The sequence below is a fragment of the Magnolia sinica genome, chromosome 11 (genome assembly GCF_029962835.1).
Source record: "Magnolia sinica isolate HGM2019 chromosome 11, MsV1, whole genome shotgun sequence".
In the NCBI taxonomy this organism is placed as follows: Eukaryota; Viridiplantae; Streptophyta; class Magnoliopsida; order Magnoliales; family Magnoliaceae; genus Magnolia; species Magnolia sinica.
The window spans coordinates 20,517,139-20,541,060 of NC_080583.1; the positions used below are offsets into that span (position 1 = coordinate 20,517,139).

A 23,922-nucleotide genomic window follows, 5' to 3' on the forward strand; every position below is an offset into this window, starting at 1 on the left:
GGCATTCAAGCACCACTGTTACATAGTTGGATCTTGAGAAATTTCTTAATGTACGACCCATTTATGGCCCACCCACCTTTTCAAGCCCACTTATTTTCAGCTCCCAACAATAAGCCCCAGCTGTACGGACAGCTTTTCACGTGTCGAAAATGCCCCTGCTTTTACCAGACGCACTTTCTTCACACTGCCAGCCGCATCTCCTTCCAAAAACTTCCTTTTTTCTTCTTTTCTCTCCTTGATCCTCTCATTTTCTCTGTGACTGTACACCCTATCAGTAAAATCCTTCATTTACCGCTTTCTTCTTTCCCTTTTATCTGATCGAGAATACACACCGCACACACGTCCTTTTTAACTTTTGTGAGCCCAATATAGGACGAAAATGGTCCTCCCATCTAAGAAGCATCGAACGGCAGGTATATTCAAATCCCTGCTTTCTTTTTGTGGACCCTATTGTAATTGTATATTATAATATATATGTGCACGGTCCACAATTCATTTTTTTTTTAAACACTGAATGGTATGGCATGTCCTGATAAATGAGCAAATTCAATGCTCAAATGGCCCACATGAGGGTTTTTGAAACAAAGAACGAAATTAGATGTGAAACTAAATGAAGACTTAGTGAAAGAGGCCGAGCACCGACTGAGTTAATAGACCGAAGACCCACTGATAAACAGATGAGGACCATGTACTGAGTTAAAATGACCGTGAAATGAGTTAAAATGACCGTGAACTGAGCTAAAATGACCGTGAACTGAGCTAAAATGGCCGTGAACTAAGTAAAAATGACCATGAATTAACTTAAAATGACCACAAAGTGAATGGCATTGACTGAGGACCAAGTGATATTCAACTCACAACTGCAAGAAACATATAAATCACTTCACGATCAATTCCAACAATTCCCCTTCACTTCATGGTCAATTCCATGCATTTCACGGTCAATTCCCTTCACTTCACGGTCATTTCCATTCATTTCACAATCAATTCCTTTCACTTCATGGTCAATTCCATGCATTTCACGGGCAATTCCGGCAATTCCCCTTCACTTCACGATCAATTCAATTCATTTCACGGTCAATCCACTTCACCTCATGGTCAATTCCATGCATTTCACAGTCAATTCCTTTCACTTCATGGTCAATTCCATTCATTTCATGGTTAATTCCAGCGATTTCACTTCACTTCATGGTCAATTCCATGCATTTCACGGTCAATTCCCTTCACTTCACAGTCAATTCCATGCATTTCACGATCAATTCCCTTCACTTCACGGTCATTTCCATGCATTTCACAGTCAATTCCGGCGATTCTACTTCAATTCACGGTCAATTCCATGCAATTCACGGTCAATTCCCTTCACTTCACAGTCAATTCCATTCATTTCACGGTCAATTCCCTTCACTTCACAATCAATTCCATTCATTTCATGGTCAATTCCCTTCACTTCACGGTCAATTCCATTCATTTCACAGTCAATTCCGACGATTCCGCTTCGCTTCATGGTCAATTCCATGCATTTCACGGTCAATTCCCTTCACTTCACAGTCAATTCCATGCATTTCACGATCAATTCCCTTCACTTCACGGTCATTTCCATGCATTTCACATTCATTTCTCTTCACTTCACGGTCATTTCCATGCATTTCACGGTCAATTCCCTTCACTTCACGGTCATTTCCATGCATTTCATGGTCAATTCCCTTCACTTCATGGTCATTTCCATGCATTTTACGGTCAATCCCGGCGATTCCGCTTCACTTCACAATCAATTCCATGCATTTCACGGTCAATTCCCTTCACTTCACGGTCAATTCCATGCATTTCACAGTCATTTCCCTTCACTTCATGGCCATTTCCATGAGCATAGGATGACTACCGAAGCCATTTTCTGAAAACAAATACAATAATATAACTCGTTTAGTATTCACATGTATAAGGTGGATTTGACCGAGTAGTAGGAAATCCACCATTGTACTAGCTCAAATATGACCGACTTACCGGTCAGATATTCAAAGTTCTAAATTGCAGGGATGTATGCCACTCAGTTCGCGATAATTTTCACTCACTTCGCAGTCAATTTCACTCACTTTTAGGACAGGTTCACTCACTTCGCGATGAATTTCACTCACTTTTCGGTCCTGAAGTGATTGAAAATGATTGCAAAGTGAGTGAACTTAAGGGCCTGTTTGATTTTTGGGCTCAACTGTAATTATAATGTAAATGGGTAATAATTATTTACCTAGGTAATTACCACATCTTTCCCAATGTGGGTAATAATTATTTACCTAGGTAATTACCACATCTTTCCCAATGTAGATGTGACAACTTACTTTTTTAACACTTAAATCGAAAAATTTACAAATTCAATGTGGGGCCCACCGTGATTTATGTGACATATCCACACCGCTCATTTGTTATGCTAGCTGAACTTAGGACATGAGCAAAAAAATGGGGCAGATCCAAAGCTCAAGTGGACCACACCATAGGAAACAACGAGAACCGAACACCTACCATTCAAAACTTTTTGGGGCCTTTAAAAGTTTTGAATAAAGCTGATATTTGTGTTTTCCCAAATTTGATATCTATGTGACCCTATGAACGAATTAGATGATGAAAGAACCTCAATGTGGGCCCAGTTAAGGAAATAACTTTCAACGGTATAAGAATTAAGGTCATTATTTCCTTTCATGTGAGCCATTTGAGTGTTGGATCAACCTCATTTTTGGTCTAATGCCCCAAAATGTTATAATAAAATAGATGGACGGTGTGGATATATCATATACATTACAGTGGGGTCCACATATTTAAGTCAACATTTTTGTATCGCTTTTTGAGGTGGAATTACTCTCACCTTTTTCAAACTAGGTGAAGAAGTAATAATTACTTATTTACCATGATTTACATGTATCATGGAAAATCAAACAGGCCCTAAGAGAATTGAATTGACCATGAAGTGAAGAGGAAACGACGGAATTGACCGTAAGAAGTGAAGGGAATTCACCGTGAAATGCATGGAATTGACCGTGAAGTGAAGGGGGAATTGACCGTGAAATGAAGGGAATTGATCGTGAGGTGAAGGGAATTGACCGTGAAATGCATGGAATTGACCGTGAAGTGAAGGGGATTGACCGTGAAATGAATTGAATTGACAGTGAAGTGAAGGGAAATGACCGTGAAATGAATGGAAATGACCGTGAAGTGAAGCGAATTGACCGTGAAATGCATGGAATTGTCTGTGAAATGCATGGAATTTACTGTGAAGTGAAGGGGATTGACCGTGAAATGAATTGAATTGACCGTGAAGTGAAGGAGAATAACCGTGAAATGAATTGAATTGACCGTGAAGTGAAGGGGATTGACCGTGAAATGAATTGAATTGACCGTGAAGTGAAGAGGAATCGCCGAAATCGATCGTGAAATGCATGACATTGACCATGAAGTGAAGGGAAATGATAATGAAATGCATGGAATTGACCGTGAAGTGAAGGGAATTGACCGTGAAATGCATGGAATTGACCGTGAAATGAATGTCTTATTGGAAATTTGAATCGTAGTGGTAAGAAATTTGCAATTTCAAAGAAAGCAACAAATGTATTCAATATATAACATTCACAGTCGTATTACAAAAAATGCACTACAAATTCATAGTCATATTACAAAAATGCACTACAATTTAATGGTAAAATGCGCGAAATTGACCAAGTAGTACATGAAGTTGACTGATCAATTTAGTAAATTGACCAAGAACTAAGTGAAATTGACCGCGAACTTATTGAAGTTTATTGGATAATCACGTAAAATTGACTTAGCAATACATGAAATTGCCCACGTAAAATTGACCACAAACTTCTAGGTAATTTCATAAGAATTTACCTAGAATTTAAACTTCTAGGTAATTGACCGCGAACTCCATTCACTCCCTTACACTCAGTAAAATCCGTGTTCGAAAAAAAGAATAAGAGTGCGTTGATGTGAAACACGTTCTTCTGAGAAAAGTCTTCAAGATTTCACTTCTATCAATGCATCCACGTCCTCTCAGAAAAAGAATTCACTTAGCCTTGAGTAGAATGCAACATGGAAGATGTAATGTGATAGTAGGATGGAGATTCTATGAAGATTTAATGAAGAAAATAAGTGAACGGAAGGAATAGGGATGGCAGAGATGAGTTTAGACGTGTATTTAAGTGTAAGGGAGTGAATGGAGTGAAATTGATAAAGCAGGGGCATTTTCGACCTGTGAAAAGTCATCCGTACAGCAGGGGCTTATTCTTGGGATGTAAAAATAAGTGGGCTTAAAAAGGCTATTGGGCCATAAATGGGTCGTACAATAGGAAATTTCTCACGTGGATTTCCTACGAAAGCCCACCGGAAGTTCTTGCACGGGAAACTTAGGTAGGGCCCACCGTGATGTTTGTGATAAATCTACCTCATTCATTCATTTTTTAAGCTCATTTTAGGACATGTGGCCAAAAACGAACCTGATCTAAGACTCGAGTGATCCAAAAATGTGAGGATTGAACGTACACAGTTGAAATATTCGTGGGGCCAAATAAGTTTTTAATCAAGATAATAGTTGTTTTTTAGGTTAATCCCAATAGAAATGACATTATGAACGGTATGGATGGCCTGTAAACATCACTGTTGAGCTCAGAGAGGTTTCAACGATTGAAATTTCAATAAGTACCTTTTCCATTTGTGCAACCCACTTGAGTGTTGGATCCCTTTCCATCTTTGTCTCAAGTACTAAAATGAGGTTAAAAAAATGGATGGACAGGATAGATTTCTCACGAACATCACGTTGGCACCCACCTAGATTTCTAGCGTAGGAAGTTCCTACTAAATCCACTTCCCTCTTCTCTCGACGCGGATTTATTCCAAAATTGCATGGCGGGGTCCACTGTGATGTTTACGAGAAATCCAACCTATCCATTAATTTTTAGAGCTAATTTTAAGACATGTGACTAAAAATAAGGAGTATCCAAAATTCAGGTGGGCCATACGAGATGAAACAGTGGAGAAAGAAATGCCTACCGTTGAAACCTTCCTAGGCTCCACCTTGATGTTTATATGCAATCCAAACCATTTATTAGGTTATTTTCACTGACATGAAGTGAAAACACCAAAAACTTAGACATAAACAAAACTTTTGTTGTCATATAAATGTTTCAATGGTGGTCCCTAAATCCCCATTATTTCCTCTCGTGTGGCCCATTTGAGTTTTGAATCCACCTCACTTTTAGTTTAATAACCTAAAATGATCTCAAAAAAATGGATGGACGGATTGGATATTTGACAAACATGGCAATGGGCCCCATCAAGAATCCTTGCACAGGAACTTAGTGTGAAAGGCTTTTGCACTCCCCTCTTCACTCTCTCAACGCACGTTGCATAATCTATATAAATGTAAAAGCTACCATATTCTTTTATTTGAAATCCATACAATCCAATTATGTGTTTTTTTACTATAACAGTGCTTGCCATCTTTTTCATCTTCATCTTCTTCTATTTTCCTTCTCTCTCCCTCTCCCTCCCTTTAGATACCACCATCGATCCTGAACGCTTCCAACAGCTCGATATAGGTAGTTTCACTAGGCCAGAGAGCATAGCCTTCAATCCATTGGGCCACGGTCCTTATACGAGTGTCTCGGACGGTCGAGTTTTTAAATGGCAAGGCGCGGCAAGTGGCTGGACTGAGTTTGCGGTCACTTCACCACACAGGTAACAATGGACGGTTATGATTATCAGCAAACATGTCTCCTGATGTTACACTAGATTTTGCACATGTGGGGCCTATGGTTTGATCATTCAAAACTTTCATCTAATGGACCACATTGAGGATGAGGGGATGAAAGAAAAAATCGGGTTGATCCAAAACTCAAGCGGGCTACACTACATGAATGGCACGTGGATGCCCACCATTAAGAACCTTCTAGATTGTGTGTGGGATCCACTGTGCTTACGTGCTATCCAATCCAGGCGCGAATTAGGTGAATCGGGGGTAACAGTTTAGTCCCTGACTGTGGGGCCCACCTTGATGTGTGTGTTGTACATCCACGTTGTCCATCCCTTCTTTTAGCTCGTTTTATGGCATGGCAAAAAAATATAGCTGATCCAAATCTCGAGTGGACCACCCCACAGAAAACAGTGATTATTAACCATTAAAAATTTCTTGTGGGGCCCAAAAGTTGGGGATCTAAGCTGATATTTGTGTTTCCGCTTCATGCATGTCTATGTGATCTTATCAATAGATTGGATGGCAAATAAACATTATGACGGGCTTAGGAATTTTTTTATTGTAGGCATTCGATGACAACCGTTTCATGTGGTGTGATCCACTTGAGATTTGGATATGCTTCATTTATGGACCATGCCCTAAAATGAGCTGAAATTTTGATGGATCGGAGTGGATATACAAAACATACATCAAGGTGGACCCACAGTAAGGACTCACCCGCTAAGCTGTTTACGGCTGGTCGATCCCGGATCCACCGAGGCGGGTGGGACCCCTGACTGTCGGTACGGATGGTGCATACACTGAAATCCCCCAGATTGGAAGATCATATCCATAGAATGTTTGATTTTTTCTTGGTTGAATGTGAACTGCTCCTATATTTTATTCTCAAACTACCTATATGTTGGCCACCTATTTATGGATATCCATTTGGGAGATCACTCAGGCAATCCAAAGTGGGGCTCTCTTTTCAACCTTCTATTTGCATGCACCAGCTTAAGAGGTAGTTTAGTTTTATTGAGGTAGCATTTGGATCATTATCCATCCACCATCTCACCATCAGATAAACAGTCTGGATCTGTAAGAGCCCATTAGTATAATTTGGGAACACGAGTACATTTGTCAAATCCTCGGGCCTAAGATTATATAGTGCCAAAGAGAACTAGGTTCTTACAAGTGGGCTCGTTGTTCTTTGAGCTAGACCTTTGATCTGATTTTCCCTGGCATGGATGAGACATGCACGTACTCGTATGGAGGATCATATGCTTTTGTTTTGTTGCAATTAGGAATGAGGAATGCAACGGCCATGATAAGCCTTGATTAGAAGACACGTGCGGTAGGCCATTGGGCTTGCAATTCAGTAAGGCCACCGGCGATCTATACATTGCGGATGCCTATTACGAGCTCTTTGTGGTGGGGTCCACTGGAAGATTGGCCACCCAGCTAGCCAGTGGGGCCCAAGGGGTCCCCTTTCACTTCACCAATGGTCTGGATATTGACTAAGCGACCGGGATTGTTTATTTCGCGGACTCTAGCATGATATACTTAAGGAGGTACTATTGCATCACTCATACCAGCTGCTGCATTTTCTATATCAAACTTGAAGATTACTTCTTTCTTACTTAACCGATGCCGAATATCTAAGCATTTATGAGCAATAAGAGCAATTTTCCTAATTTCTAGTTCTTGGATTATTATTTTTTCTAAAAGCGCTTTGTATTTCACTTCATACTTTCTAAGACCTCTCTCTTCCAATCTTTAAAATTTTCTTTCAAGAGCTTTAGCTTCTAAAATAGCTTGAAACCGACAAAATTTTCTATTGAGAATGATTCCCCTTACTCTTTTACAGGAACCAAGAAATTTTTAGTTTGGATCCACACTAATTTAAATTGAAATGGGAACGGCCCCCAGTTCTCTTCTTTTAAGGAGACAACAGGATTGGACAGTACTTATCGAATACTTGGTGAGGGAGGCCTCTTTAATGTACTAGAGGGAACTTCTCCACCTAATCCAATGACAATAAAAATTTGTCAAGCTTTGATTTGATAGGATTGCCTAATCATTGGTCTATATGAACATCACCATGTACATAGAAGGAAATTAAATATTACATCTTTTATGATAAAGCAAGAATATTTGGACAATTCTCTACTGTTTTTATATTATTTCTTTATCCCAATAAGATTTTTATAGAGATGCATTACCATATACATGAGATGAAATTGAATATTACATATATCTCTAGCTATTGATAACTTCAGTTAGACCATAATTCATCAAACCTTTTCTCTTATAGGGACAACACATTGGTCACTATAAACGGTGATCGGACAGGAAGATTGTTAAAATACAATCCACGGAGCAAAAATGTGAATGTGTTGCTTAAAAGCCTCATCTACTCAAATGGGGTGGCAATTAGTAAAGATAGTATATTCCTCCTCATTAGAGCTGTACACGAGTCGAGCCGAACTAAGTATTACCTAGCTCATGCTCGCCTCGTACTGCCCGAATCCTACTCGTACTCGGCTCTGCTCGGGCATCGAGTATGGATTCATTGCTCGTGCTCTACTCATTCGAGTACGAGCCGAGTATGAGTAAAAATTGAGTCGAGTTGAGTCCGAGCTTTCGAGTCGAATTCAAGTATTGCCCGAATTTCAACACTAACAAAGTAACAAGTAAACTATTATTTATAAAGTAAATTAAGAAACATGGAAAAAATAACTGTTAGGGCATGAGATTTGAATAGTAGAGGACAATAATTAACATATTAACAATTTCTATATTAACATATTTCTGTATTAACATATTTTTATATTAACATATTAACAATTTCTATATTAACATATATTAGCTATATTAACAATTTTATCATATATTAGCTATATTAACATATATTAACATATTTTTATAGTAACATATTAACAATTTTTATAATAACATATATTAACAATTTTAACACATGTTAGCTATATCAACATATATTAACATAGTAACATATTTCTATATTAACAATTTCTGACATATATTAACATATTAACAATTTTTATATTAACATGCTAACAATTTCTATATTAACATATATTAACAATTTCTGACATATATTAGCAATATTAATATATGATATTGATATCAATTTCTAATATATATTAACAATTTATACAAAATAATAATAATAATAAATCAACACCACACAATATTTCAAAAAAAAAAAATCAATTTCTGACATATATTAGCAATTTATTAAAAAAATCAACACCACACATTACCGGGCGAGCAATTTTAAAGGGCATTCCATCTATTTAAAGGATCCAAGCAGGTTTTTATGACCCATAAGGCTAAAAGTTCTAAGTCAGCGGCTAGTCAATGGCCGTAAACAAATAAAAATCTAATAGAAACCAAAATTATTAGGTGATAACCAGCTCTCCTCTTCTCTCAGGTAATGAAATGCTCACCGAACATATTCATGGGCTTGTAAAACAATATCTCCCTCTGCACCCAACAGCATATACTTGAAGCTTTCCTGCAAAAGTAGACAGAGGAACCAAACCAATCACGTCAGCTAATACTCCAAATAACAGCACAGTTTTACAGAACCAAATAACTCATTAGAATGAAAATAATTCAAATATGTCTATCCACCCAGTGAACAACAAGCTTAGTAGCAAATTTCTAACAGTTTATATGATTTGTAGAAATTAATGTTCTGCCACCAAATGCTAATGGGATGGTAGACAGTAAAATAGTACATGAGAATCAACAATGACCATAACAAAGCCCAAACGCATAAAGGTAGAAAAACTACGTCGAGATTGATCTCTGAAATACAGTTCCCCATTGCATGATAAAAATAAACAGATCGCCAACTTTAATATCTCTATATCATTACTAAATAAAAATAGAAAAAACAACAAAGAATTGAATAGTCTGACATACTTTTTCCCCTTCTTCAGACATAATCAAAGCCAAAACTGAAAGTATGTCAATTGGGTATTTTTGCAATTAGTAAAAATGATGATGAGCTTGACCAATGATTTCTAAAAGAAATGGTATGGAATAGAGACACCCAAATAAAGGGCTAGTACCTTCAAATCCGAATCTGCCATTGTTTCATAAAACACTAATGGGGATGAATGAATTTTAGACGCTTTGAAACAGATATTAATGAGCTTGTTGTCATCATAATCATAAGTTAATGTTTGGAATTGTAATATTGCACTGACAGTTCGATATAGTTTCTATGTTTTATCTAGTGTAATTTGTGGTAATCCTAGCGTTTTTAGCAATATTTATGGGGACCCTTAAGATTTAAGAAGCAATGACCGTTGGACTTTTCTAACCTTATTGTTAATAAATAATACAAGGGGCCATACTAAGAGCAAATATATGATGGTTGGGATCTCAAAATCTAGAAGATTTTTTGCTTATCCCTAATCCACTTTGCATTAAATAACATCAATGGTCTAGATCAATGAAAAATTGGTACAAGTAATATGAAATGGGCGCTCAGGATGCTATTCCTATTGTGATTTATTAACACTCTATGGTGTTATTTGGATTTGGGCAAACTTGTGCTGCAACAAGCAGTTAGAATAACTGTACATGTCCATGATTTGTTTAACTCCTTTGACAGGAACTGCATTTTTGGATTAGTTATGGTTATATGACCACTAAACCATGGATTGGGCATCTGTTCACACCCCAAATATAGGGTTGCGATGTAGTAATAATCTTGGTAAGACCGAAGTCGAATCCACAGGGATTAAACCATGTACGAAATCTGAAAGTAACCAGAAATAAAACTAGACGAAGATGTAATCTAAATCAGAGGAATATGAGGGAATAATGGTGAAATATCAATCTAAAACTTGTAAAATTCAAAGGTAGGAAACTAGGAATTCAGAGGATCCACTTTTAGAGATCAGGGAGATTTATGCTTGATTCATGAACTCAACTGGACTTCGAGTCCCTTCTTCATCCAGTTGGAAGATATGTCACTAAAACTCAATCTGAACTTCCTTCGATCTAGTTTTCAAAGAGATGAAAGGTATAAGAATAAGGGTTGATTCCATCACAAAACCATGCCCTAGCTAAGAGGTTTAGCCTGACATGAGTGGGTTAAATCTCAACAAAACTCATAAGCAAAGCAGTAAAAACAAACAAAATTCTGAAACTCTCTCTCTCTCACTAACGTCCCAATGCTTGAATGTCATCAGCTCTCTCTCCTCTTCTTTTATAGGCTGATGGAGTCGATGGCTGGAGAGGTGAAACTTCATGGGGAAGTCTTCCTCATGCAGCAACAGGCAGTTTAGGAAATTCGAAATTTTTGCAGTTTGCACAGGACCTGTTTCTGCAGCCAAGAAAACGGGAATAACTTTCCCACTGTCCTTGCTTTCTTTCCAAAAGAACAACGTCACCTGGGGCATTTCGGGGTGGCCTACATGATGGACCGTCTAGATCGGCCATCCGATTAATGCCATGATCGTGCAACGAACGAAAAAAACAGCCAGTGTCCGGCGTGAAAACAGGGCTGGCGCCATTCCTTGCGCTGTGATGGTCGGTGGGCCCATGATCAGTGTCAGAGGTGAAATCCAATTCGTCCATTGGATTAACTTCGAAAAACCAATCGGACATGGTCAGTTTTGGATCAGATTCGGTGTGGCCCACATAGTTTCTCTTACACTGTCGATTTTTCAGTCGGACAGTTGAAAATTGATATCCATTATCTTCCGGGATTCCGTCACCTAGGTGATGGTCATGCCCACCCTCTGGAGTGAATGAACGGTTCAGAACATCAAATCGGATGATGAGTGGGACCCACAACTCAAATCAGCGTCTGCACCCTGCGGACGCTGCGTACATGAAACTCTGATCGGGTCAGTGCCCGCTGTCCGATCTCAGCGGTCTGGTGTGGCGCTGGAGTGCTCCACCTGTGCACTCCTACATGTACATGTGGGATCCACTGTGATGCGTGTGAGAAATCCTCTCCGTCCATCTCTTTTCTCATCTCATTTAAACGGTTGAGACCAAAATTGAGGCATATCCAGATATCAGGTGGGCCTCAAATCAGATATTCATGGGCTGATCTGTCCGTCGGACCACTTTCACAAGGATCCAATGGCTGAAATTCGACGTGTATAGTTAATTTATGGTCCTCAGGCCATGTATGAAGTTTTGAGCTGAACAGATGGTGGGAACCCTGTGATCTTGCATTCTGGACGATTTTCGGGCCCTTTTAACGTGAGTGGCCTGATTTTCTCGAATTTCTGGCATATACTTTCTTTGATCTCGGTCCCCTGGGGTCCATCCCTTGCCTCGGTGATCTATGAGCGTTAAATCCATGCTTTTAGTACCATTTTTCAGTCCAGACTCCTAAATACACCCTGCATCACAAACACGATTAAAATGGGGCGTTAAACAACATCATGTTCACAAAAATCGAGTAATAATTGGGATCTAATATGCAATATTTGACCCTCAACACAACTCCTAACTAGCATTTTGCTAGTCCCGAGCAAAGTATGCGAAAAATAAGTTGAGAATTACAGGACAATTTCTATAAACTCGAGTGATTTTTGAAAAACAATCCAGATACTAAAATTCTAAGATTCATGAATGTTGGTCATTACTCTCTCATGGACTCAATAGCATGGTAAACTTCATAATTAAGTTCAAAGTATTAATCCATCAATTAGAAAAAAATTCTAAACATTAGGATCAATGAGTGTATAATGAAATCTCGGCTTATCAACATTAAGATTCAATTCGTTATTTCATGATATCATTGGTAACCAATAAGAGCATTCAAGACAACCAACACCTAAATCAAAACTTGCCTCATAAATCATCTTTTTATTCTACCAACTTTTAATTTTTCCATTAAAATTAACGCCAAGGAAGGGAGTCAAATCCTCACCTATAGGGAGCAAACCTATGGTGAAGACCATTCGCCCAACCTTTTCCGAATGTCAACCTTGGGGAATCGAACCTTCACCTATAGGGAACAAACCTATGGTGAAGACCATTTGCCCAACCCTTTCAATTTCCTCAGGCTGGTTCCTTTCATGCTTAGTGATTACCAAGTTAATCCTTCAATATCGAACTGAAACCTCAATATGTAAGCGAGATGTGACATGTGAAATCATGATTCAATCAATGTTTCAAACTTCTAATTATGGATTGATAATTCGAACTTAACTGTGGAATCTATCAGATAACTAAATCTAAGAAATGTAAATCCCCAACACTCCATATCTTATAATTCTAAATCAACAATGGTCGTCAAAATCACTTTGAATTCACAAGAATTTTCAAAATTTTTTAAAAAAAAATTTTCACAATTTTTACTCAAGACCGAGAAAACACTGATTAGGTGACCTAATCGCCCACTCCCAACCTAAAATCTACATTGTTCTCAATGTAAAAGAAATAAGTATGCAATACACATGGAACAACGAAAGTAAAAGAGGAGTGATGGAAAGATGGTACCTGGACGAAAGAATCAAGAGGCTTTCCAAAGATATCAGCGTGAGAGCAGGTTAGCACAAGAGAGAAACCAATAAAAGCAAACTATCCTAAAACAATGTAGAAAGCAAGCTAACCTAATGGTATAAAATCTACTAATCTAAAACAACATAAAGCAAACTACCCTAGTCCTATGAAAACAGGAAACCTACCTATACCTCCATTAGACTAGGAGATCAATCCTGGTAAACGGGATCAATTAGAGGCATGGACATGTCCTCTGCATTAAATTTCTCGATAAATGGCTTTAGTCGATGTCCATTCACTTTAAACTCATTGTCATTGTCTAGATTCTGAATCTTAACAGCTCCATGAGGATAAACATTGATAACGGTAAAAGGGCCGGTCCAACGGGATCAAAGCTTACCCGGAAAGAGATGTAATCGAGAATTATACAAAAGGACTTTCTGACCAGGTGTGAATGATTTCCGCAGAATGTGTTGGTCATGAAAAGCTTTCATCCTGTACTTGTAAATTCTCGAGTTATCGTATGCATCGTTCCAGATTTATTTAAGTTCATTTAATTGAAGTTTACGTAGCGAGCCAGCGTTGTCCAGATTGAAATTCATATTTTTGATCGCCCAGTAGGGTCTATATTCCAACTGCACAGGCAAGTGGCAGGCCTTCCCATAGACAAGTCTAAAGGGAGACATTCCAATAGGGGTCTTAAATGCAGTACGGTAAGCCCATAAAGCATCAGTCAATCAGATTGACCAATCCTTATGGTCAGGGTTAACCGTCTTTTCCAAGATATGTTTGATTTCCCTATTGGAAATCTCAGCTTACCCACTTGTTTGTGGGTGGTATGAGGTGCTCACCTTATGAGAGATACCATATTTCTTCATTAAATACTCGAATGGTCTATTACAAAAGTATGAGCCCCCATCACTAACGATAGCTCGAGCATTCTGAATCAGGAAAGGATGCTCTCTTATAGGAATTTAATGACCATGCGATGGTCATTATTCCGACACGGAATTGCTTCGATCCATTTAGTGACATAGTCTACGACGAACAAAATATATAGATTTCCAAAAGATTGGGGGAATGGTCCTACAATCAAATGCCTCTATGATAAGAATGGGATTCAAGGGCATCATATTTTGACGGGACAACACTCCTAATTTCTGACAATGCTCACAAGCTTTGCAAAACTCATGAGTGTCCCTGAACATAGTGAGTCAGTAAAAGTCATACTGCAGAATCTTAGCCGTGGTCTTTTTAGCAGAAAAGTGACCACCACAGGCCTGTGAGTGACAGAAGGTGTAACGCCCTGAAAATCGGAGGTCGAGCAAGTACCCAACTCCCGAGTTCCAACACATCACTTCTGCAACATAGATAATGATGATTAAATGTTAGTGCATTAAACATGAATGAGATTATACCAAAACAACATATCATACTCCAGAGACAAGTGAATTTTGCAAGCGGAAGACTGTAATAGATGTATAAGATATATGAACTATAGTGGGTCTCCGAAGTATGATCATGTTACCAGGTTAAACATATACATGTATACTCCCAAAATGTACAAAATGAATATACATGTGTGCTCCAAAATACAATCATAACAAGTGTAATGATATCTAGTCAGCATCCCTGTAAGCCCCGTTGATCAGAACACGGTCTACATAGACCCGCCTGATAACTGCATGTAGGAGAAACCCTCCTCATTATCATAAAAGTCTGGCTCCACCTCATACGCATTGTCATCATCTAAAACTAAAACAGAATCTGGTGGGTATTTAAAACATCATCCCGTAACGTGGGAGTGAGTGATCAACTCAGTGGAACAATAAAGCAAAGGTTAACATGTTATCAATTCAGTCAAGCAGTAATGATAAAGCAATACAGTCAAACATCCCTAAGTACTGTGATTAATGCAAGAATGGTATGTAATAATGATGCATGCCCTCGCCTGCACTCCCTCTGCGATCTTCATCTCACGGTCGCGGCATGTCAGTCACTTCCTCAGTGCTCTACCCAATGCCAAACGGCACATGCAATGCGGTGCATGAGCGTGATTACCAAGTTCTTATTAAGCCTTTTCATACAGCAGGATTGGGAAGCTAAGGTACCTCCCTTATATAAATTCTCAAACAATGATCCATTCTAGGGTCGTCAATCCTAGCAGTCATATACGATAGGCAAGTTCAGGTCACTACCACCAATGCCCTACCAACTGGCAGTCTATTTTCGAAGGCTCGTCACCAACCCGATTGGGGACCACAGCCAGGCTGCGCCGGGGTAGGCCTAGTTTATACTCTAATTGCTACGGAAAGACTCGTCGCCTCAACGCACTCTCAGAGTATACTCAAGGTCACTACAAAGGGCTCGTCACCTGATCAGTGTAGGCCGACAGCTCGAATACAGTGTCCCATACCACCGTATTCGGCTCACAAGTTTAGGTTGCTCACTGGTCACTACGGGGAGGCTCGTCACCCTAGCGTAGGCCGACAACACGACCACGGTGTCCCATACTACCATGTCCGGCTCATGAATCTTAGCGGATCGAGGTACCAAGGTTAATGTGGTTTTCACTGGTAAGTTTGGTACCTTAGATTCAAGTAGTAGCGTTCATACATGATGAACATAGATTGGGTCAATCGGGTTACTTGATAAGCTCGACTGGTACGAGCGTACGTTGAATTAATTGACATAGAACGCATATGCACTCCTCGTGGCCTAGCCACTGTCGATAATTAGCGTACAAGTCGGATTCCTCGAACGTATCCATTGTGGCTAAAACAGTTCGGTCACCGATCGTAAACCATTATCGATTGCCTGGACTACATCGTAGCCCCAATCACATTTCAAATGCAATAGGCATTCATATGTGCTAATCAAAACACTATGTAGCAACAAATTCAAATATAAATCTCATATAAGTATTTCAACGAACACCTGAAGTACATGTTAACATACATAGATATTCATCCATAAAACGCGTAGTAGTAAGATTGGTTATATGAAGGGAATTGTAACTATAGATAAGGAAATTGAGAATCATATCTCAACACCCTAATTAAAGACATTTCAACAAGCATTTTCTCATTCAGGCATTTTAACAAACACTTAGACTACACATATTACATACTTGAAATAAATTAGTTAAAACACACATCGTAGCAAATCCTTCCACATAAGAATTGCCACACGTACAACCATCATGTAGCCTCAAACATAAATCATGGCAAACACAAATCATAATTTCATACTCATTCAAACATTTCAACAAACATTTGGGATGCATTAAAATCAACATAGTTTACATATATGTGTAATATACGGGAAACATCGTATCTAAGCATATGAGATAGTGATCAAGTCAGTCATAAATCATTACTGACATTGAAAGCCTTGAAAACCATAACCTAAACGTTTATAGTCTGCACCTTTCACCGGTAAACTCGTACCGAGCTCGGTTTGAACATTACGTCTTTGTCTACGGCACAACGGCAACCTATAGCATGAAATAGGTTAGCTATTTCATCACTTACACTATTTGAAACCCTAAAACAGGTTAGGGTTAGGTTTTCTTACCTAAGAACGGAATCGAAATCGCCCGTATAGCGATAGAGGAATGGTGGTTAAGCACATGGAGCGGTGGGAAGAATCCCAGGAACGAACTCCAACTCTCACCCTCACTTTCTCTCTCTTTCCTTCTCTTTTCTCTCTTCTCTCCCTTAGAATTTTTCAAATTCGTATGGAATGAGAGAGAGAGGGTTTAAGCCCTTTATATAGGCTCAGAAGTGATGGGAATGGCCCCAGGGCCAAGGTATACTTAGGTTACAGCCAAATAATGTCTGTTCCGATCCAACGGAGCACTTCTGGAGGCCCCTTTGCTGAATGCGGTCGGACTTAAGCTCCCTGGCCATGGATCTAGGTCAGACTAATTTTTCGGTCCGATCGGGTTTGCAAATCGACCGTAGCAGACCAGTTTCAGTTCGACGATCACCGGTACTCGATCAGGGCCACAAGTACTCTGACCTGTGTTGGTAATTTTTCCTGATCCGAGGGTGTAATTGGGTCAGATTCTGACGGTCAGAATCCTTAGATTTGGCCTGCAAGCGAACCGACTCAATTCACTTAAGTTTTAGTTCATTTCATAAAGATATTCATGTTTCTCACACACTTCGCTCCGGGCTCAAGTTGTGCATTTCTGGGTACTATTAGGACTTGATTTCTGAGGTAGTTTTCAAGTCCAGCAAGGCGGTCATAATCGTATAGTTTTGGGGTAATCAGACTTTCGACGTGCGGTCCAGGTCCAATACGGAGTTTCATAATGCTCCTGAGAGCAACTGGGTTTTGAGATTGATCCTAAATTTTTAGGTAATGTTGAATTAGTGATTCTACTAGTTTTGGGTCTTATAGTTCGTATTTAAAGTAGTTCAAGCTAATTCTATTAAGTATTCAGTTTAGTACATAACTAAATTATGCCATAATTACGACAGAATATGGTCCTAGGGCAGTTCTACGCCCCTTTTTGACACTTTTAATTAGTATATTATTTTAATTATTTTTTAATAGTTCATCATCAAGTTTACTTCGTCTCCACCAAATTTTATGAGATTTCATGTTATAGAAAAATTCTGAAAATTCCAGAAGCAGCAGCTGTCCAACAAATGATTTTCGAATAGTTGTCACAACGACCTACTTTTAACTATATTAAATATTTTATTATATTTTTTAATTATTTTTATATAAAACTAGACTCATTTATCTTCAATATGACTTTTGAATCACCTAAATTGGAGTTATAACGAGGGAGATATGACTTTTTGAAATTGAACAAAAAATGTAGAAAAAAGGCAGAAAACGGGCCGCCCGATGCGCTGCGGCCCGTTGGCTGGCGAGGGCATCGCCGCTCGCTGGACCCTGGGGGTGAGCCATCACCCCAAGGGTGATGTCCGCTGGACCTAGGGCAATGTCATCGCCGCCTGGGCGAGGCCTTGCGCTCACCCAGTGGTGGTTCTGCCACTCGCCTTCTTTAAATGGGTGTATCTTCCAATCTGGAATGAGTTACACGATGTGCAATATATGATTTTGGGGTAGGAGAAGCTAATCTATCCAAATAACCTATTTATATTATGAGATTCTAAAAATGTTAATGGTCAAAAGCCTATTTTATTTATGTATTTACCATTTATAGTAAGTTTTAGTTTAAGTATTTTTATTCATCATTTAAACTTTAGGATTAGTATCTAATATGAAAGTACTTGAAAAATTTTGAAGAATAAGGTGGTGAAATGTGAGATTTTTGAAGGAAATGGATTGAAAGGAGATTTGAGGCTTTAGGATTGAGTTCTGAGAAGTCAATTAAGGTATTATGATCAACTCATTGCCCAAGGACGTCTAATTCCAGGTTGGGAAAAATCTGGGGTGTTACAGAAGGAGATGACACTCTGATGCTCATCGTCTGGCACACATCTCCTTAAGATTTGGTCTGGACAATATTTAAACAAATATAGATTATCCCAGAAAAAGTTATGCACCTCAGTGAAAAATTTCTTCTTATCTTGTGCAGTTCAATGCTTCAGTATAAAACCTGTGGCAAGATAATTAGCAATATTAGCAAACCAAGGTGAATGAGAGACTCTAAACAACTGTTCATCAGGGAACATGTCATTGATATGTGTCGTCTCAAGGGAATCAGAGAGATCAAAGCGAGAAAGATAGTCAACCACTACGTTCTCTACTCCCTTTTTTATCTTTTATTTCTAAGTCAAATTTCTAGAGTAGGAGGATCCTTCTTATTAGGTGGGGCTTAGCATCATTCTTAAACAGAAGATACTTGAGCGCCACATAATCTGTATAAATAATGTTCTTGGATCCGATCAAGTAGAACCTAAATTTATCCAAAGCGAATACTATGGCCAAGAGTTCCTTTTCCGTAGTCGAGTAGTTCACTTGGGTAGGATTTAGAGTCTTACTCGCATAATGAATAACGTGGGGTTTCTTATTTTTTCTCTGACCTAGAACCCCCCAAGAGCATAATCAGACGCGTCGCACATAAGTTCTAAATGAATGCTCCAATCGGGTGGCTGTATGATAGGTGCACTGGTCAACATGTCTTTAAACTTAGTAAAAGCTTTCTGACATGGCTCAGTCCACTCATATGGTGCATCCTTTTGAAGTGGATTATATAGAGGACGAGAGATGAGACTAAAGTCCTTTATGAATCTTCTATAAAACCCGATGTGTCCTGAGAAGGATCGCACATCCCGTATGTTCTTGGGTGGAGGTAGGTTAGAGATAAGATCGATTTTTACCTTATCCACCTTGATTCCTTTGGACGAGATAATATGTCCAAGGACAATTTCCTTATAAACCATGAAATGACACTTCTCCCAATTAAGTATCGAGTTTTTTCTTCACATCTTTTCAGCACATATTTAAGACTTTTTAAGCACTCGCTGAAAGATGGACCAAAGACAGAGAAATCGTCCATGAAGACCTCTAGATATTACCCCACCATATCAGAAAAGATACTCATCATACATCGCTGAAAGGTGGCAGGGGCATTACATAGTCCGAATGACATCCTTCAATAAGCAAAGGTGTCATAGGGACATATAAATGTGGTCTTTTTCTGATCTTCAGGAGATATCTCTATCTGATTTAGCCTGAATACCTGTCAAAAAAACAGTAGTAGGAATGACTAGCTAACCTTTCCAAGATCTGATCAATTAAGGGCAAAGGAAAGTGGTCCTTCCTCGTGATGGTATTCAACTTCTTGTAGTCAATGCACATTCTCCAACTAGTAGTAACTCTAGTTGGCACGAGCTCATTATTGGCATTAACTACGATGGTGATTCCGAACTTCTTAAGAACCACCTGAGTTGGACTTACCATTGACTATCAGATATAGGGAATATGATACCCACATCCAATAGTTTAAGAACCTCGGCCTTAACCACTTCTTTCATGTTTGGATTTAGTATACGTTGTGATTGCCGAGCGGTCTTCGCATTATCCTCAAGATAAATGCGGTGAGTACAAATCGAGTGGTCAATTCCTTTAAGGTCCGCAATCATCCATCCAAGGGCTCCCTTATGCTCAATAAGAGTAGATATGAGCATAATCTCTTGTTCTTTCTCAAGGTGGACAGAAATCATCACCAGGTATGTTTCATCTTGACCTAAATATGCATATTTCAAATCAAAGGACAAAGGTTTTAGGTTAAGATTCGGTGGCTTGAGGTTAGACGGTAGAGGCACTTCATCAGTTTGGGGTAACTTTTCAAATTGTGGCCTCCACTGGTTAACTTCAAGTACTAGCGCAGCATCAAGCATGACACACGTCTCCCTAATCATGTCATCATCAAAATCATGAGAGTATGCCAGACACGTCTCTAAAGGGTCAGAGGATAACGTAAAGGGTGTCCTATCTTCCATGAAAGTGTCAATCATGTTAATGTCGTAGAAATCATCATCATCTTCTAACCATCTGCCTGTGTTAAAAAAGATATTCATTTCTAATGTCATATTACCGAAAGACATACTTATAACACCATTCCTGTAATTGATAATTGCGTTTGAGGTGTCAAGGAATGGGCGACCAAGAATGACGAAAATCTGAGTGCTCATGTTACAGATGGGTTCGGTATCCAGGATGATAAAATCTACAGGGTAGTAAAATTGGTCAACTTGGACCAACACGTTCTCAATTATCTCTCTTGGTACACGAACAGAACGATCAACAAGTTGTAGTGTGGTTAAGGTGGGTTTTAATTCACCAAAACCTAACTGTTTGTATACCGAGTAGGGAATCAGATTGACGCTCGCTCCTAAGTTAAGAAGTGCGTGCTCAATTCGATAGTCCTCGATTACACATGATATGGTTGGGCTACCGGGATCTTTAAATTTCTGCGGCACATCTTGTTTTATGATGTCACTCACTTTCTCAGTCAGAAAGATTTTCTTTTGAATATTTTGCCGTCTTTTGGTCGTGCATAAGTCTTTCAGGAATTTGACATATGAAGGTATTTGTTTCACAGTATCAAGTAGAGGAATGTTGACCTTCACTTGTTTCAACACCTCTAGAATATCCTGAGAGTTAGGGAGAGGTTTTGGTGCAACTAACCGTCGGGGAAATGGAGCAACTGGCTTCCCTTGAGGTTCTAGTTCTAACTCTGGTGGGGCATGGCTAGATCCATTTGCTTTGTCTGCTTCCAGGTCCTTAGGCTTTTTAGCCACAACTGGAATGGTTTTGTCAATAATCTTCCCACTCCTAAAGTGGTGATGGATTTAACTTGCTCCATCTGATTTGAAGAGCTTGGGTCGCTAACTTCATATTATGGTTTAGGATTGGGAAGAGGTTGAGTTGGGAAGCTCCCCTTGTTCCCAATCGTATTTTCAGCCTTAAGTTTTTGAATCACTTTTGTAATGTCTTGAAAGGCTTGTAGCATACCTTGGTTGAAAAGCTCTTACTTTTGAAAGTGTTTTAGAACCGAATCCTCTTTAGGTTTTTCTTGAATTGGAATTTGATTTAAGAAACCTTGAGGTGTAGTGGTTTGTCCATTCCTTCAACTAAAGTTTGGATGATTTCTCCATCCAGGATTGTATATGTTAGAGGTGAGCCCACTGAAAGGTCTTTGGTACTTGCTTACGGCATTAGATTGCTTATTCAATACCTCTTTAAAGACAGATATAATTGGGCAATTTTCAGTAGTGTGAATGTTGCAAGCACAAATACCGTAAACAGTTTCCTTAGCCTTATCCTTCTTTAATTCCTTGGCCTCGAGTTTCCTGATAAGATTAGCCACTTTAGCATTGATATTATTATCCCCTTTCAGGAGATACATTCCACTCCTTTCCTTAGAATGAGTCGGCCTAGACGTGGTACTTGGTCTAGGGAAGATGTCTCATGATTGTGTGTTCTCAGCAAGCTTATCAAAGTAGTCCCACACCTCATCGACACCTTTATTCATAAACTCCCCATTACACATTGTCTCGACTAATTGGCGCATACGAGATGTCAGTCCATCATAGAAAAAGTTCGTGATGCGCTGATAAGATTCTTGAACCGCTCCCAACATTGGAAGAATGTTTCATCTTCCCTTTGGGCAAAGTTCATGATCGACTTTCTAAGGGTGTTTGTCCTATGGTATGAGAAATTTTTCTTAATGAACTCCCTTGTCATGTCATTCCATATGCCAATAGATCGAGGACGTAGTGAATGTAACCACGTTTTGGCTTTCTCTTTCAAAGAAAAGGGAAAGAGTTTCAACCTGACCGTGTCATCAGACACGTTAGGAAAGTATAAAGTAGTTATGATCTCATCAAACTCTTTCAGATATAAATATGGATTTTCTGACTCAAGCCCATGAAATTTAGGAAGGAGTTGGATCACCTCTGCCTTGATATCCATGTGTCCTGCATTCTCAGGAAAAACCATGCATGAGGGCGTACTCACCCCAGCCGGTTGTAAATAATCTCGTAGAGTACGAGGCGGGGGTGCTTGATGCACCTCATTCTCATCCTGGATGTCCTCCATCGTAGGTTGGGGTAGAAGAGGTTGGTTTTCAGCCATCACTTAATTAACTTAGGGGATTTTGAGTGGCGTCTAGTCCTGTGATGGATAGTCAACCCCTCAACCAATCCTCCTTCAGTTAAGAGACATCAAGTGTTATCACGAGCCCACTTGGGCATGAAACACTCACAACCCTCAATTCAAATTCTAAACCTAACCTAAAAAATCTAGAAAGAAAAAGAGGGTTGGAAAGAAGTTACCAAATTGGAGTCCTTAAGTTAAAAACCTGTAAAACAAACCAAAACAAGTTAGTTTCTAAAAATAGAAAGTTCCTAAAACTTAAACTAGAAAATAAACTAGTTTCTAAAAGAAAATTTTCTAAAAAGGAAAATAGAAAGTTTCTAAAAACAAATTAGGAAAGCTCTAAACCAAAATTAGAAAGTAAAAAAATTCTAAAAGAAAACCTAGAAATAGAAAGTTTCTAAAATTAGAAAGAGTTTCTAAAAAGGGAAATGACTAACCTAGTTTCTAAAAGTTAATCAGGAAAATTCTAAACTAGAATTAGGAAATCCAAAAATTAGAAAATTTCTAAAGATAAAAAAAAAAAATCGAACAAAATCCTAAAAATAGCAAAGAGAGAGATCATAAAGAGATTACCAATTTAAGAAGTTATATCAAAATCCTACAAAACAGGAAAGTTAAATTAGTGTCTAAAAATAGAGGAAACAAAATCCTAAAAGCAAAAATAGAAAGTTGAGTTAACTTCTAAAAACAAAAAAGGAAAGCCTAAAATTAGAAGATTTCTAAAAATAGAAAACTTAAACCTAATTTTAAAACTAGTCAATTTCAAAAAAACATAACCGTCAGTCCCCGACAACGGTGCCAAAAACTTGTTCACACCCCAAGTATCGGGTTGCGATGTAGTAATAATCTCGGTAAGACCGAGATCAAATCCACAGGGACTGAACCTTGTATGAAATCTGAAAGTAACCAGAAATATAACTAGACGAAGATGTAATCTAAATCAGAGGAATATAAGGGAATAATGGTGAAATATCAATCTAAAACTTGTAAAATTCAAAGGTAGGAAACTAGGGATTAAGAGGATCCACTTGTAGAGATCATGGAGATCTACACTTGATTCATGAACTCAACTGAACTTTGAGTCCCATCTTCATCTAGTTGGAAGATAT

At 38.7% G+C, this 23,922-nt stretch overlaps 1 pseudogene; it reads left to right on the forward strand.

Moving 5' to 3' along the window:
- The first annotated feature begins 4,987 nt into the window (after nt 1-4,987).
- Nucleotides 4,988-23,922, forward strand: part of LOC131218916 (protein STRICTOSIDINE SYNTHASE-LIKE 10-like) — a 29,518-nt pseudogene continuing 10,583 nt past the window's right edge.